This window comes from Cibotium barometz, chromosome 15 (genome assembly GCF_041138505.1).
Source record: "Cibotium barometz isolate CiBa-2024 chromosome 15, ASM4113850v1, whole genome shotgun sequence".
NCBI lineage: Eukaryota > Viridiplantae > Streptophyta > Polypodiopsida > Cyatheales > Cibotiaceae > Cibotium > Cibotium barometz.
The window spans coordinates 22,049,524-22,066,756 of NC_141060.1; the positions used below are offsets into that span (position 1 = coordinate 22,049,524).

The 17,233-nt window shown below is 35.8% G+C and overlaps 1 long non-coding RNA gene across 1 annotated transcript; it reads right to left on the bottom strand.

The window, feature by feature from the left end:
• Window positions 1-2,872: 2,872 nt before the first annotated feature.
• On the bottom strand, window positions 2,873-4,693 carry LOC147631066 (uncharacterized). Its single transcript, XR_015267462.1, has 2 exons — window positions 4,550-4,693; window positions 2,873-4,179 (listed from the first exon to the last, which is right to left on the bottom strand). It is a non-coding gene; the product is annotated as an uncharacterized LOC147631066 (long non-coding RNA).
• Window positions 4,694-17,233: the final 12,540 nt, after the last annotated feature.

Below are 17,233 nucleotides of genomic sequence, written 5' to 3' on the forward strand. Positions count from 1 at the left end.
GTCAGCTGGGCTGTTGCAAAAACTCTGTGAAACCAAGTATATATGTATCTTTTTATACCATGCTCTGCGACCCTGCTGAAGACCATATAAATCTTTCTTAAATTTGCATACTTTTGATTCCTGACTTTTTTGACCAAAACCACGAGGGTGAGATACATAGACCTCCTCATGCAAATCTCCATTCAAGAAAGCAGTTTTGATATCCAACTAACATACATTCCAACCTTTATGTTCTGCATATGCAATGATAGTCCGCATGGTAGTCATATGACATGTGCGTACAAAGGTTTCACCATAGTCAATGCCTTCCGTTACTTTTCGAGCTGTATCCCACAAAAATACATTTAAAAACCTTATCACTCATCAAGTTTGCTACGAAGTTTCTTAAGAACAAGTGCATAAGTAAGAGAACCAAAAATGCGTAAGTAAGCCACCAAGGGATTTTTGCCATTCCAAGCTTCAAAAGGCATAATTGTATGCAAAGACTTTGTAGGACACCTATTCAAAACATATGTTGCACATATGATTGCTTCTAGCCAGAAACCATGAGGTAACTCGTCACTTTTGACCATACACCATACTATCTCCATGAGAGACCTGTTTTTATATTCAACTACACCGTTTTGTTGAGGTGTATAGGGCACAATACATTGGTGCTTTATCCCATTATCAACCATGTATGCATGAAACCCCTTAGACATATACTTCCCTGCCTTGATTAGTACACAAGGTACCAATCTTACATATAGAAGCATTTTGAACCATAGCAAAATAAAGTGCCCAAAGCACATAAAAAACTCTGATTTATGTTTCAATGAATATACCCAAGTATGTCTGGAATAATCATCAATGAATGTGCCAAAATAGAGGTAGCCCCCAATAGATGGTGTCCTCATAGGACCACATACATCACTGTGTATAAGTTACAATTTTTGACAGCTTTAACTAAACCATCTGTGGGAAATGATGCCCACTACATTTTTCCAAGAATACAGCCCTCGCAAACATGTTTGATAGAGGCTTCAAGATGTATACTAATTGGCATGATCTACGCTGATGAGCATGGGATGTAAGTCTTAAATGAAAGTAATTGGCATAGAAGCATGGATTTTTATCTATTAACATTGAGTGCTTACTATCCTTGGATTATGGCTTTGTGTATGATTAATATCCATGAACTACCATGTAACGACATCGATTTAGCAATTCCCTTGGGAATCTAGCTTGCAGCCATGGTTAATATGGATGCCATGTGATACAAGTCTTAAATGAATGATTAACATTGATGGGCATGCAGTATAGAACACTGATGAGCACCTATCCTCGAAATATGGCTTGCAAGTGTGGTTAATACATGTTGGCTTGATTAGCATCGATAAGCCATGTGATTGATACCAAGAAGCATGGATTACCATGTATTGAAATCAATTTAGTGCTAATTATATGAAAATGTGACTTGCAAGATGTAAGTCTTAAATGATAGTAATTGGCATGGAAGCATGGATTTTTATCTATTAACATTGAGTGCTTATTATCCTTGGATTATGGCTTTGTGTTTGTTTGATTATACATGTGTGTTTGTATGTACATTGAATTGTTTGCATTTTTTCTATGAGTGTAGGTGCAAATGAAATGTAAACTCACAAGTGAGTATTTACTTTCCTATGGTAAACAAATGAAATAAACAATCAATTGATGTTTAAAATTTTGGAAGTAAACCTAATGCATAAATAATGTTTAAACAATTTGTATTAATGCATTAGACCACTTACTAACTTGTCCAAATCCTTAAATCCTTGGAAACTTCACATGACTCAAGGTTGGCTTCATCGAGCAATGTCCATCATTTGTTTATTCCATTCTTTGCATTAGTGTGACGACAAAATATCAAGTAACCTTGGTAACTCTAATGATGCGACACTCCCATCATAAACCTTTGGGATTTCTTCAACTTCTTCAAGGCACATGCAAGCTAACAACATTTTACGAAGAACACAAGCATGTGATTTTATTGATAATATATATTGCACCACACTTTTGCAAAGACTACTATCACTTGACTTGGTGATTTTTCATTTAAAGGAGGACTATTGTGAGGTCAATAAATGGTCCTTTGGGTGTGCATGATGTGTTGCTCCTTGTTTCACATCCTAAGGTACAAGATAATCCAATGAGATACCTTTATTAAGAATGAAAATGGATCCCTTACCAATAAGTCTTGCAAAGTTGATAGGTATCAAATCAATAATATCTTCTGCTTAATTGCAAAAACTTTCAAATTGCTTGTGGAGCTAAAATTAAAATCTTCAAGTTTGGCAATATATAATGGACCTTCAACAATTTTAACAATAGGTTCACCTTATAATCCACCTACATTGATGTAAAACATAGAGCTTTCCATTTGAATCTCCATTTAAACGGTGAAGTGTATAAGAATAGAAAGCAAGAGAAGTGGAACATATATAGAAGCAAGTATTGTGAAATAGCTTCTAAATTAGAGGAATGAATGCTGAAACAGCTTCTAAATTAGAAGAATGAATGATGTAACAAACGAAATTTAAATTTTGTATTTTAAGCTATTATAAATAACTTACATTAACTAATTTAAAACTTTATAGATATTTTATATAAATAAATTAAAAAATAAAACATCAAAAATCAAAATTCAACTTATATTCAAAATGTTCATAGTTTTATTAAATATATAATCCACTATATGCACTCTCCCTTTCTTGTTTTGTATTGCACACACCACTATTAGTAAGTGTTTCCTCGAACCCGTTTGGAAAACTTGAAGTGGAAAACTTGAAGTATTGATAACGGACACAATTGTGGAGAAACCATTTGTGGGATTATTTTCTTCAATAACTAGGAACCAAAAGCAATTAGTGTAGGTATTGTAAAAGATATACGAATGATTAAATACAATCTAACAACTAAAGGCACAAGAGACATCCATGTTATTGAAGGAGAAGCCCCAATAACATCCATGTTATTACATTTGGAAGTGACAATAACTCTATCGATGTCCCAATAACAATCTATAATTCCAAAAGAGTCCATGATCAAAGTTCGATTGCCAGAAGACGTAATGTCCAAATAGCTACTCTTTCTTGAAGGGATATTCCTTTCCCAATCACAAATCTCCTTATAATGACTATACATCTTTCTCCATTTCTCACTACATTGGTCCATGACTGCTAACCCTTTCTTGACACAAAGGTCACCAATAGCTTGCCATTGCTCAATAGTGGTCTTCATTTTGTATTTTGCACCACAATTGCTGCGTAGAATTTTCATACTCATTCTTAGCCACCACTAGAACCAATGTATGCAAGCAAATGAAGGCTTCACCTTGTCACTCACTTTCTTCTCTGCAATACCTGGTCACTGCTGGTATTGGTTGGTGTTGGATGATTGACCTCCTGTAGCTATTGAAGAGAGTCCAACATTTGGCTTGTGTTGATTTACGTGCATGTGCAACTATAGTGGATTCATGGTGAGATTCATTTGGGGATGTTGTAGGGCTGGCTTCCATTGATCCAATACTCAAAAGTTTTATCAATGCATAGTTGTCCCAAGTTGTGAGTAAAGAACCATGTCATCATTCTCATTTGGTCAAAGCAAGGTGTGGATAAGGGGATTGCTCGAAGTTAGCAACAAGAGGAGCATTAGAATGGGACACAAGATAGGAGCTTTTATGTACACCTAAGCCCCCAAGTCTGCTATATACGTCCAAGATAGGAGACGCTGCTTGTACAAGAACTTAGGCTCCTACAGCAAACTAATACACAGTCAACATAGAGATCTCTGCAACATAGATTTTTGAAGCTCAAAACAAAAACTCCTCTTCATTCTCAATAAAGCTTGCAAGCTTCCCTCCAATCAAGCGTTTAAGAAATTAAATGTACATTAACTTGCACTTGAAGTATGTGTTAATTTCACATATGCAGTAAAACATGATTCATATTTGACATTCAGATATCTACAGTTCATTGGAAGACCTTATTAACACCATTCCAGGCATTTATTAGCTCTCAAAATTTCGAATTAAGAGATCTATTTGCTTTTATCTATTAAATAATTCAAAACAGTTGTACTAGCTACCAGTTCTTCTTAAAGTAGGGTAGTAGCTCCAAGTTGCAAGAATCTTTTAATTTGAGCCAACCTACAAACAGTCTTGCACGCCCACAAGCCTCAAATCAGAAGCCTTCAAAAACCTTCTTGAAGCATTATACCCTTAAAAAACAAGGCGAGGTGAACTTTTACCATTAAAAAAGAAAAAGAAACAGAAAAAAAAGCTCAATTTCGAAAAAATAAGAATAAGAAGAGACAGTGGGGGGGCGGGGCGGGGCGGGGGAAGGGGGGGGCACAAGAGTCAGAACCGTAGTCACGTCCACACGAGGTTTAGACCTTCAGTTAGGGATAACTGTGGTTTATCTCATCATCTTCAAAGTGCCCACAACAACAAAAAAAAAAACAACAGCAATCGGGGAAAAAAACAGCAAGCAGGACGAGAACAAATCTATGGATCCACACGCGCGCATACCTGTGAGGAAGCTTACGCATGGAGAATGCTAGCGCGCTCACTACATTACACACTCGGCTACATTACACACTCATTACACACTCGGCTGAGAGACGCCTCCGTAGCGAGGGTTTCTTCATTTTTAAACGCATTGTGGTGGGCTGAATTTAGGGTTCACACCACCCGTACGTGGGACGCTCAAAACGCAATTAAAAGAAAAATATTTAGGGTTCACACACGCTCTCGTGTGTCAAGCTCCTCATCGTGTCACACACGCTCTCATGTGTATCGTGTGAAATAAGGTGGGCGTGTCATGCCATACATCGTGTGTCAAGCTCCTCGTCGTGTCACACACGCTCTCATGTGTATCGTGTGAAATAAGGTGGGATGTCGGCAATGCAAGTGTGTCATGCCATACATCATGTTGGTGTCAAAAATCATCTCAAGTAGCATGCCAACCCCACAAAACCATTGGATCCCCTAAGATGGGATCCAATGGTTTTAAGCGTACCCTGCAATACAACTAGCCTAAGAAATCTAGATACTAACTAATCTAGATACTCTCGGCACTGGAAAAGATATTGCTCCTTGCTATGGCGATGGTGTTTCCTTCTTGACAATGCCATGCCCTCACAACTACGTCATGTACCAATGCCATCATGTGACAATGTGTCAATGTGTTATGTCTCTATGTCATGTATCAAGCAAAGTTCTATAATGTGCCATATGCTATGTGTTGCATATTGCATGTTGTTATAGATTAATCATTAGCTCATAAACTTCTGCTTATACATTATGTAGACATTTTGTGACATGGGAGAAGTCAATGCTAGCTCCACTAATTTTTGGGGCTAAGATTGTGATATTGCATTAAGGCTCAAATCTATGATTATTAAAAACAATTTTGGTAAGTTATAAATGTATATTTGGGATACATAAGCAATTGTGGTAGGCATGTATAGAGGACTTTGAGTATCTCTCTCCTACAGTCTCTCTTTCTTTCTCTCATACACTCTCGTTCTTTCTTACAGGTTGAATACGTACTCATATGATGTTGGGGAAGCACATCTACATGGTAAAGTGTTAGATAAACAAATGTAGATATGACTAATGCAACTAATATTCATGGTGGATAAGAAAAATTTACCTCAAGGTATGATGAGTTGTGAATAAAACGATAAAAGCAGAGTGCGAATATCACAACAATAAAAATATGTAAACTCTTGAAGTTTTGCACATTGTTGTAGATATCCTGAAAATATTGTAATCTCTGCATCACAAAAATAATTAAACTAGAACAAAGAATTTAGAGTCTCTTCTAAGTCTTGAAAGGAGGTCTTGGAGCAAGATTTTGGTCTCTACGATCTACGGTCTTACTCCCAAAAGTTAAAGCTTTTTGAGGTTTTCAACAAAGATTTCTCTTTCTTTTTGTTTGGACTAATGAAAATTTTTAGAATTATAAAAATATAACCTTTTTGCCTTAAGGTCACATGTAGAAGTTTTTGCTAATTGTTTCTCCGGTCTCCTGGTTTATAGAAGGTTTTGATTCATGCTTTCGCGAAGGAATAAGGGTATACCTATACATAAGCTTTCAAAACCCTTGCATAAAATTTATGCTCAAGATTTTAGGCCATTTAAAGTTTTATTGCATAAGCTTTAAATCTGAACAAAAGATTAAAAGCTTTTTGAAATGGTTTAAATAAACAAATCTAGAGCTTTAGAAAGCTTTATAATTAAGCTTTAATCAAAGCTTAGTAAAGCTTTGAAGTAGGCTTATCAACGCTTATTACATATATATATATATTTGTATATTTTTAAAAAAATCACAGTCCCCCCATACTCGTGCGCCGACAGCCAATGTTTAAAGCATGAAGATTTTTTTTGTAAATTTTCTTTTTGAAGTTTTAAGAAATTTAAATTTTAGATTGATGGGAGGCATAAGCTTTAAAGCTTATTTTCATAAACTTTTAAACCTTTAAATCTATATATATATATATATATATATCAAAGCTTTTAAAAGCTTAATATTATTTGGCTTATTATATTAAGCTTTTTAAAAGCTCGATTAAATAATAAGCAAGTAATAATAGCTATGCCTTTCTCTCTCCCATTCGCTCGTTGCGTGCTATGGAGAAGAAAGGTTCTTCAAGGAATTTCGACGATGTCGCCGGGGCTAACGCAAGGGAGAAAGGGAGATAATCAGCCGTGAATGTTGCCTAATTGGAGGGAGAGAAAACCGTGAATGTTGCCTGATTGGAGGGAGAGAAGATAAATGAAATAAAATGAAATTTGGGTTTTTTAAAAGAAAACAAAAAAACTTCATGAAACGATGTAGATGGAGAGAGAGAGAACTACCACCATTCATCATTAGTAAGAGACGATGGATAGCTGGCTTTTAAGAAGGGAGAGATGGGTTTGAGGGTTTTAGGAGGTCGCCAAAGCATCCGTGCTGTCCGATTCGAGGAAGAGAAAAGAGATAGAAAACGTAACTAGGCCGTCCGCTGCCGCTGAGAGGTGGATATATATATATATATATATATATATAAGCTTTGATTTTAAACCGTTTTAATAAACCTCCGAGGGCTTTGAACGTCTCAACGGGTTGGAAGAAAAGATCGCCCTCAGTACAAATTGGGTTTGCTTTTTTCACTTTTGTAGTATAGCTTTACATATTTTTAATCATATCAAAATCTCTAAAGTTTATACATATAAAAACTTTTACCCAAATATAATTGTTAATGGGCCTTATTACATAAAATAATTTTGTGCACATTTGCACATATACTATCTTGTTCTCACTTGCACATTCCATTAAGCTGAATCTAGTACAAATTAAATTAAACATATTTTTATACAATTATTAATGCATAAAAATATGATAATATATATATACATGTAACATTCCTCCCATTTGAGGAAGCAACTGTCCTCAATTGCATAAGAAAAATGCCACTGTCCTCAGTTGCATAAGAAAAATGCCACTGTCCTCAAGAGAACAAGATTGTTGATGTCATAACCTGCAAGGTAAACTCAGAGGTCCGAACATGGCTCAGAGGCACAAAGGCATGGCTCAGAAGTTCTTATGGACATGGAATACCAATCACGAAAACTCGTGGGACACCAAAATTGGTGATCGTCACACTGATTATGAAATAAAAAATAACATGTACAAAAATTTTAATATAAAAGAAAAATGATCATCATCTTCATACCACCTCTCAATTCACCAGCCATACGACACCTCATCGGTATCCTCGTATAGTGCGACACCTCAATCGATGCCCTCGCACTTCTCGTTTTGCTATACTCAGACGCTATCCACATTAGTTAAACAATTAATTGAACACATCAATTAATCTCAACGTCGTCTTGAGATATAGACAACCCATAAATAATCAAATAACAGCCACACACATGTATGTGAGACGTAAGTATCCCGAGAATCACCCCACCATAACGAACCAACAGAAACAAACAGTGGAGGCAGCCACACACATGTTTGCCAGGCATAAGTCGAGAATCACCCCTTTATACGAACCAAATGAAACAAACAGTGGAGGCCCAAAAGCATGCCATATACAGGCGTACCCGATATATAGTTGCATAAACGCACGAGAGGATGGCTTCATGATTAGTGTGGAAGACTAGATCTACACATAATGCATATGTAATGAACCAATCAAACGAATGTATGTAAGACGAGTCTAAGTGTCCTATACCACATAAGCGCGTTATGCATACACGTATAGGATGGTAGAAGATAGAAGACATTAATGTGTTTGGAGTAAGTATATGAAACCAATCTGATGTCCCATACCACCAGATTAATTCCATACATCACTTCAGAATAGAAGTTTGAGGCGGAGTGGCTAGTTCCCTTTGAAACTTAAATTATGACACAAATTTTCTCTATTTAGAAACTTTATTTCAGTTATTGGACTTGAAATAATCTTAATGTTGAATCTATGATTTATTAATTAGGTTCTTAGGTTGCATAAATATTATAGAATTAGTTATGAAAAGTTGTATAAAATGAAATGAATATATATATATATACATACCTCCGTTGATGTGGTATGATTGAAATAATCTATCAAAAGCAATATTAACACTCGAAAGAGATGTGACTGGTTAATACTTCTATGAAATAGCGTATATAAAGTTATTAAATATAATCTTAACATCATAAGAATGAAAGTTAAATTGGTTATGTATATAAGGATAGGAAAATACAAACCTTGAGTTGGAAAGGTTGTTTGAGAGAATGTGAGATTATAAATGAAGAATGGATAAAATTGATAAAACACAAATGACTACTAAATGATTCTAACCATCTTGATTAAGTGAACAAGTCTAGATGATGAAAGATTAATTTACATTTATAGTTCAAATAAACTTAAATAATGAACATAAAACTGAAGCGTAAGAGAGTCGTACCTTTATATATATATATCTGATTGCGATGATACTCTATGATGAGAAAAATGAGAAACAATGTGAACGGATTGAAATATAATTATTCTTTCAAACGTAATTAGGGTTATATTAAGTTACGACTTCATTCTTATACATTGTTCAATATGAAGAGAAATTTAGAGTCCATCGATAGTGCTTAGTTAAATTCAAATTATTTATCATAATAGTTTCAATAACTGATATGTACTTTCTAAACGCAGAAGAAAATACATATTAGACCATTTACTTTTAAGACTTCAATGAACTAACAATGTTGCACATATGTTTTTCGATTTATCATCACCGACGGATATATGTCACTTATTATAATTTCACATTGAGCCCATAGATTTTATTATACATAAAATTATTTCAATTTATTACAATTATCTTCATCTCAATACTACACCAAGAAAAATTAATAGGTTGTCTATGAAGAATACTCCTGTTGGTTTCCGTGTGAAGGATACTCTTTTTGATGTCTGTGGTGATGGATACTTTTAATGATATTTATCTGTGATGGCATAATTAAGTGTTGAGAGGGATTCTATATAGATGGATACTCTATCCTAACTCTTTTCACTTGCTAAAATTAAATATACAACTGAGGATAGTTGCAACCCAAGCAAGAGGGATGTTACGGTAATTAATTTATTGATTGTTGGGTGACCCAACAAGTGAAAAGAATATCTTGGGTTAAGTTGATTGTGAGTGAATCTGATCAACGGTAACACGTGTGAGACGTATCCAAGCTAAGTTGATTGTGAGTGAATCCGATCAACAATAACACTTGTGAGATCTACCCAAGCTAAGTTGATTGTGAGTGAATCCGATCAATGGTAACACGTGTGAGACGTGTGGTGTGAGTTTGATTGTGAGTGAATCTGATCAACTTTGTGACACATGCAATGTGTGTGAAGACATAACAATGGTATCATAGCACGATAAATTAAAATATTGAATTTGGGTCATGGAGACTTAAAGAAGAAAATTCAAGAAATTGATTTTTTCTCAAAGGTTATTAGCATGGCGCAATTCAAAATACTTGCACAGGAAGTGGTGAATCTGCAAAAAGCCTGTAAAGCAAAGGTACAAGGGCTTTGGACAAAGACAAGATTCATTCAAAAATCCAAAGGGCAAAGGAGGCAAAAGCAAAGAGACCTTTGAGCAAATATTCAATGGTTTATGGGAAAGTTTTGGGCCGTCGGATCAGGATTTGGATCAAGGGTTGAGGTTTTAAAACTCCCATATGCATAAAACCACTTTTCTTGAAGTGAAACCATCCTTCTTCTTCCAAAACCACCTTCATCAATTATAATCCTCGCCATAATCCATCTGTATGGATAAAATCAACTCTTTAAGGAGGGTATTAGCCTATTTTCACAATTTCCAAGCACCTTGTATGCCCAAAATTCATAATCAATGTGGAGATTTGCCCATGAATCAAATTGAAGAAAAGCACTCTTGGGTTTTACATTGTAAGAAAATTATGGATTAAACCTCTAATCAAAGGTAAATTTTCTTTTAATTATTCACCACTTCATGATGGCGACGGTAGCATTTTCATCCAAAAAGAGGTGTGACATTCTTATTTCCTACCTCCTTCGTTTCTTCAATGTGCCACGCACAGGCCAACAGGGTTTAGCCAACCGAGTAGTCTTTTTCTTATTAATATTTTTTAAAGCTTAAACCACTAAAAGCTTTCTGTGTTTCTAAAGTTTATTGCCATAAGCTTTTAAAAGCTTAGCTTTACTTTAAGCTTTAAATAACCAAAAAAAGAGCCTATGTTTTACCTTACATAAGCTTTAAAAATCTTATATTTATAACAAGCTTAAAGCCCTCTTACCCTCACAAAGAAAATAAAGAAAGGGACTTTTACAAAAGCAAAAAGAAAATTTCAGCAAGTGACTAAGACTTGGGCGTTATTTTTTGGCTAAATTTCTGAAAATTTTTCGAAGCGGTTTTGAACGGGCTTCTTTTCGAATTGTTAACATCAAGGCGATATTGGATTATTATTCTTATTGTTCATTGGACACCAACAACTTTCGGCGCTTCAACAAGCCTTCTTTTAAATACACGGGTTTGAGTGAGATAAGCTTGTTACTTTTCCTATTTTATTTCCACACTTCCATATTATTTTGCTTCGTTCTTCTACAATGGCAACCTATCCACTACCACCACCAACTATCCATGATCAAGTAAATTCACTTCAAGCTTAACTCCCTAGTGAGCGTAATCAAATAGAAGAACTTAAGAGAAGAATTTCATACAAGAAAAGAAGAAGGTCGTCTCCCGGATCTAATTCTTCAGATTCTAGGGACATTGCATACACAAGATAGTACAAGAAGCTACTCTTCAAGCACAAGAAATGAAGAAGGAAGGCAAGATTAGCCACAAAGCTTTCACTTTTCAAAATTTTAATGCTAAGAAGGAACCAAAGATCGTATTGTCATGGATTAGTCAACTTGACAACTATTTTTATGGGGAAGATTTTTCAGAGAAGGACAAAGTCAAATATGCTACCAACTATTTGGTTGAAAGTGCATCTCTATGGTGGAACCCCATCAAGCAAGGACCAGTTAGACCAAAGACTTGGAAGGCATTTCAAAATCTCATCAAAAAAAAAAAATCTTCCACCTTAATACAAAGCCAGGGCGTGTCAACAATGGGACATGCTATGCCAACTTGATAAAGAAACAGTGTAGATGTATGTGGATAAATTTTGGCAAACACTTATCCAACTTCAGGCCATCGAGAGAGTGCGATCAAAGGACCAAAAGCAAAAGTTCATAGCAGGATTGAAGTCACTCATTAGAGCGGAAGTGAACATGTTCCATCCTCATTTTCTTAGCAACACCGTTTCTTTAGCAACAAACTGTGAGAAGAAAAATGATTTTTCTAGGGACACTACAGTGGCGAATTCTCACATTCTGCAGTTTTCTCGATTTAACCCTCTTTCCAAACATTTTGAGAAATTTCAACGTAAAAGTGAAGCAGCAAAGGACAATGGTTCAAAAGCGAATGGAAAGAAGACCGAACCAGCAAAGAAGAATAATAAGCCTCGTGCGATTACATGTTACAGATGTGACAAAGAAGGACATTATGCATATGAGTGCCCAGAGAAGACATAGAATTGAGTTGCGGCCATGAGCATAATTGAAGACAAAGACAATGTTAACCAACCAAATCTAGAAGGTACTCCAAATCATGACTTCTACGACTAGCAAGGTAAGCCTAGCAGCGGAAGTAGCACTTCTTGCGTGGGGGCAGGGTCCCACACTCGGGGCCTCGCCCACCACGGATATCCGGACAAGAGACTAATCCATCAGTTTTTTCCAAAACCGAACCTGGAAAAACTTCCTTTGCTTGGAAAGCATGGGCGATTCCACCAGGACAACTTTTCCCTAACGTAGTCAAAAGCCTTAACTAACTGAGCTCATCTGACCGAACCAGTTGGGGCATGGATCCCAATGGCTCGCAAATGTCAGCTACTATTGGGTTCAGCAGTGAGGGTGTCGGCTCATGTGGTCCCTGTATTGTCGCCATATCTTGAAGCTACTAATTGCTCCTTTAATGAGTAATAGTTTTTTTTTTGCTTTTTAGGTTTTCTTATAGTCCATTACAGCCTCGGGAGGCCTGGTGTACCCTTCGTTAGGTCAAACGAGTGTCCGCGTTTGCCCTAATTAGCTTAGGGGTTACACGCACATAGACTTGAGATTTTTTTTCGAAAAAAGTATATGCTAGTAGTATTCCAAATGGAAGAGGTCTCAAAACCTGTTTTCCATCATTGTCTTAGGATGATTTTTTTTCGGAAGGATTTTTCGTGCTTTTCGTAGCTTGTTTTTAAACGTGTTCTAAAAGGAATTTAAAAAAACTATGTAAGAGAGAGTTGTAGTATTTTTGGAGTACTACAACTTTGTCTCTTTGATGTTTTAGTGATTTTGTCATTTAGACCCTCAAAAAGTAGCCCGAATATGGTTTGCAATTGTTTTCGTGTTGTTATGGGCGATTTTGTGCTTAAGGGTGGTTTTTGCCTTGATTTTTAGGTCGAATTTTGAGGCTGCTGGGTCGAAGGCCAAAAAGAAGTCCTCGAATGCTCAAGACCAATTTCGAAGAGCTCGATGCTAGCTTTCCGATGAGCACTAGAGCGCGTTCACCGGATTCACGGTTTAGGAGATATAAGCCTCCAAATGGGGCTATTTTTCAGAGGTTTTTTTGGGCCGACCGAACCTCTTTCAAATCAAATCGTGTTTTTTTTTGGTGAAGTCCGTTTCACGTCATGAACTAGTAGGGTGCAGTTCACAGCATGAAACGAACTTCACGAAAAAAATTAAATTTGATTTGATTTGTTTTTTTTTGTAGGGATTCTTTTATGGCATGAAAGTTCAGGAATGGTTCACGGCGTGAAACACATGGCTCACGGGTTTTTTCTTTTTTGCAGGGATTGTTTCATGGTGTGAAAGTTCAAGAATGGTTCACGGTGTGAAACAGATAGCTCACAGAACCTTTTTTTTGGTTTTTTTAAGGGCCCGAGAAAATTCAAATTTCCTTGTTTGGGAGGGGGACATTTTTTGAATTTTAAATTGGAGAGATATGGGCATTTTCCCAAAAAAACAAGTGGGAATCAAAAAAGTCAACCTTTTTATGACACCCCCTTACACCCTTCATAAATAACCCCCAAAATGGACAATTTGACAACTCATTGGTATCTTCTCATTTAATGCTCATTAACCTTAATGAGTTATGTAAAAAAGTACTTAAGAATTAATCAAAATTAATCCTTTCACTAATCTTTTTTTCTTTTAGATTAATCAAGGACTATAATTAACCATCACTAATTAATTCACACCATTAAGCGCATCATTGGATAGAGCATGGAATTACTAAGCTATGTGCATCAACTAATGTGTAAATTAATATACAAATAGAAATTAATTAAACTCTTAATTTGGTCTCTTCTCTTTATGCAAAATTAAGCAAAAGAGAGAAAATTCATCCAATTGATGTAATTAAGTATTTTGATGCATCTAGATGCTCTCAAAACATTTAAAAAATTTAATTTCGACCTCTTACATGATCAATTTGGACCCTAAATAACACATTTTCTAAAAAATTTACCTCTTGAATTGGATTAATCACCCTTAATGGAAAAAACTAGTCAATCAAGAAAGATTAGTCGATTTCAAGACTTTTTTGAAGGTTTTGAGAGAAAAATTCAATGATTAAGCTACTCTTAATGCTTGCTAACTAATGCATACAATTCAGACAAAAAACACACTAATCAAACAAAAATTAATGATTCTAGCTCTATGTTTAACTCTAAGGAGAGTTAAAAATCACTAAAAATTATATTCTATTGCATTGTTTGATGTAATGGATGCAAACTAAACCTAATACACATTATGTGCAAGCCCTAGGAACATTGAAAACCATATTTAAAAAAATAAAAATAATAATTTAAGCTAAAAATTAAGCAAAAAAACATTCTTTATAAAACAAAAAAGAGAGCTATTCTACACCAAATCCGTAAGATTCCTCCCCAGCCCCTAAAGATGTCCAGTATCTTCCCCTGTAAATCAATCCCCTTTTCAGAATAATAAAAGATCTTGTTTCTACTTGTTTTGACCTAGAGAGAGAAAATATTCTAGAGAGAGATAATTTAATTTTTAGATATCTTTAGATGGAAAAATATCCTTTCTTATTAAAATAAATTTTTCCAAAATAAAAGTTTAAAAAGAATTTCCTAAGGTGCATTAGAAATAAATTATAATATGCTCAAAAGACCTTAGCCTAAGGGTCCATATTTTCTAAAAATTTTGGATTAAGGTTTTGAGGGACAAATAAGATTAATCCAAATGTAGGGAGGAGATAAATTGAGGAAATAAAGAAACCCCCCCCTCCCAAAAAAAAAATGAGTAAATGCTCACATAAGATGAAGAGTGGACTAAGGACCAAAGAAAATAGTTAAAAAACTGATTTTTGATACCTCAGAGTGGGGATTCCCCCTCATGAAGGAGGTGCCTTTTTTCTCATCATTACTTTCCTATTTTAAATCAATTAAGTGAGATATTTCTTCTCTCCTCTCTCCTATTTCAAGTCTAGTTCCAAAAAGTAAGCTGAACTAACCCAAAAATGATCTGGAAAATTCTAGAATCAGTTTGCTTGGTTTGAGGCTCACTTTTTCCTATAAATAGAAGCATCCCCCTTTGTAAAAGCTTAATAGTGTTTATGCACTATTACTCTACTCCTATCCAGAGCCAATTACATTGAATTTTCTTGATAATTCAATTGTTTTTTATTTAATCCTCTCCAAAGAAATTGGTGGCCACTCTTGATCCAAACAAGAGTAGAACCCTCAATCCCTCAAGCCAAAGGAAAGCTTACAAACTCCATGTAAGCTAAAATTTCTACTTTTTGATTTCAAATCTATGGTTTTCTCATTTTCTTATTTTTTATAGTTGATTAAAGTAAATTCTGATGCTATGCCTTGATGAAAAGGCCATCCCCTTCTCTTCTTTTAGAATTGTGCTAAAATTGTGAATGTTTTCCAAAATTCCTAAATTGGTCACTCTTGAAATCCTTTTGTTGTGCTCAGAAAGTTTGTTTTGGAATGCATCCATGAGAGCTTGAGTCTGTTGTGTGCTAGGGTCTTGGCTTCTTGTTGCAGTGCCTCTTGCGGTGCATCGTGTAGTGGTTGCCCATGTGAGCTCCTCTTGTAGTGCAGCATAGGTAGTGGAGCATAGGTAGTGGGTCGCCCATGTGAGCTTCTCTTGTAGCACCTCTTGTAGTGCAACCGAGTAGTGTGGTCACCCATGTGAGCTCCTCTTGAGTGTATGCCCTTGCTACTTTGGGTCCTTCAACTTGTGTGTGCATAAACTCATGCTCTAGGTAGCAACACAAGGATCATGTAATTGGCCTTAAGTGTTACAGGACCTTTGGTACATGGAGAATTGGATACACCACAAATTAATTAATAATTAAATTAGCCATAGACTTTGCACCAAACCATAAAATCAAAGAACACAAGATTGGGTGCAATCTTTCCCCCCGACATGTGTGGCTCCTCTCCCACAAATCATATTTCATAAATTTAGCCCTTGGAGCCATAAATAGCATAGTTTTTTTTTCCAAAATTGGGCTTTTACAAAATTAAACTGTCATGACTATGGTCCTATACGGAAGTCGAACCCTAGCATAAGTTAATAGCTTTCGAAGTCTCGAGAGTATTATTAGTGCTAGCGGGGTTCAGGGGTTAATGGGTGTTAGGGTTTGGTCGATGTGTGTACACATCTAAGTTATGAGACTCGTCTCAGTGACCATAACAGCAGGGGGAGTGCGGCGTAAGCGATGCAAGTCCGTCCACTTGTGTAAAAATGTATGGACCGCATCCTTGTTACGATCGCGCTCCTCTCCCTAGACCTTTGGTACATGGAGAATTGCATATACCAAAAATTAATTAATTTTCACCACACCATATTATAAACTCAAGAACATCAAAATCAAAGAACACAAGATTGGGTGCGATCTCCCCCTCCCCTTGGACGTGTGCGGCTCTTTTCCCACACGTGGTATTTAAATCATTTTCATAAATTTAGCCCTTGGAGCCATAAATAGCATAGCTTTTTTCACAAAATTGGGTTTTTACAAAATTGAATCATAGTCCAATGCTTTTAAAGTATCTTATCGAAAATAAACCTTGCCCAACATATGTACAATGGGCCAAACCATACAAAATTAATTATTTTGCACACATGTGCACGGCTAGATAATTCTATCCAATGTTCACCTTTGTTGTCCCAAACTTATGATCTATACTCAAAGGTAGTCCATAGTGTTAGATCCCAATGACTTTGGATCTAGTCACAAAAATAATAACAACAAGTGGCAAACATTATCTAGATTCACTCTCGATTACTCACTACTATGCGAAACATGATTAATTGGATTCACTCCCACATTGGATTCAATCACAATGTCTTCACACGCATCCCACATGTCATAGAGTTGATCAGATTCAATCACAATCAAACTCACCCCACACATCTCATATGTGTTATCGTCGTTGATCGGATGCACGTCTCACACGTGTGAGCATTGATCAGATTCACTCACAATCAACTTAGCTTGGGCACGTCTCATACGTGTTACCTTTGATTGAATTTACTCACAATCAAGATATTCTTTTCACTTGTTGGGTCAGCCAACAATTAATAGAGATGAATTACCATAACATTGAGAGCTTGTACTACT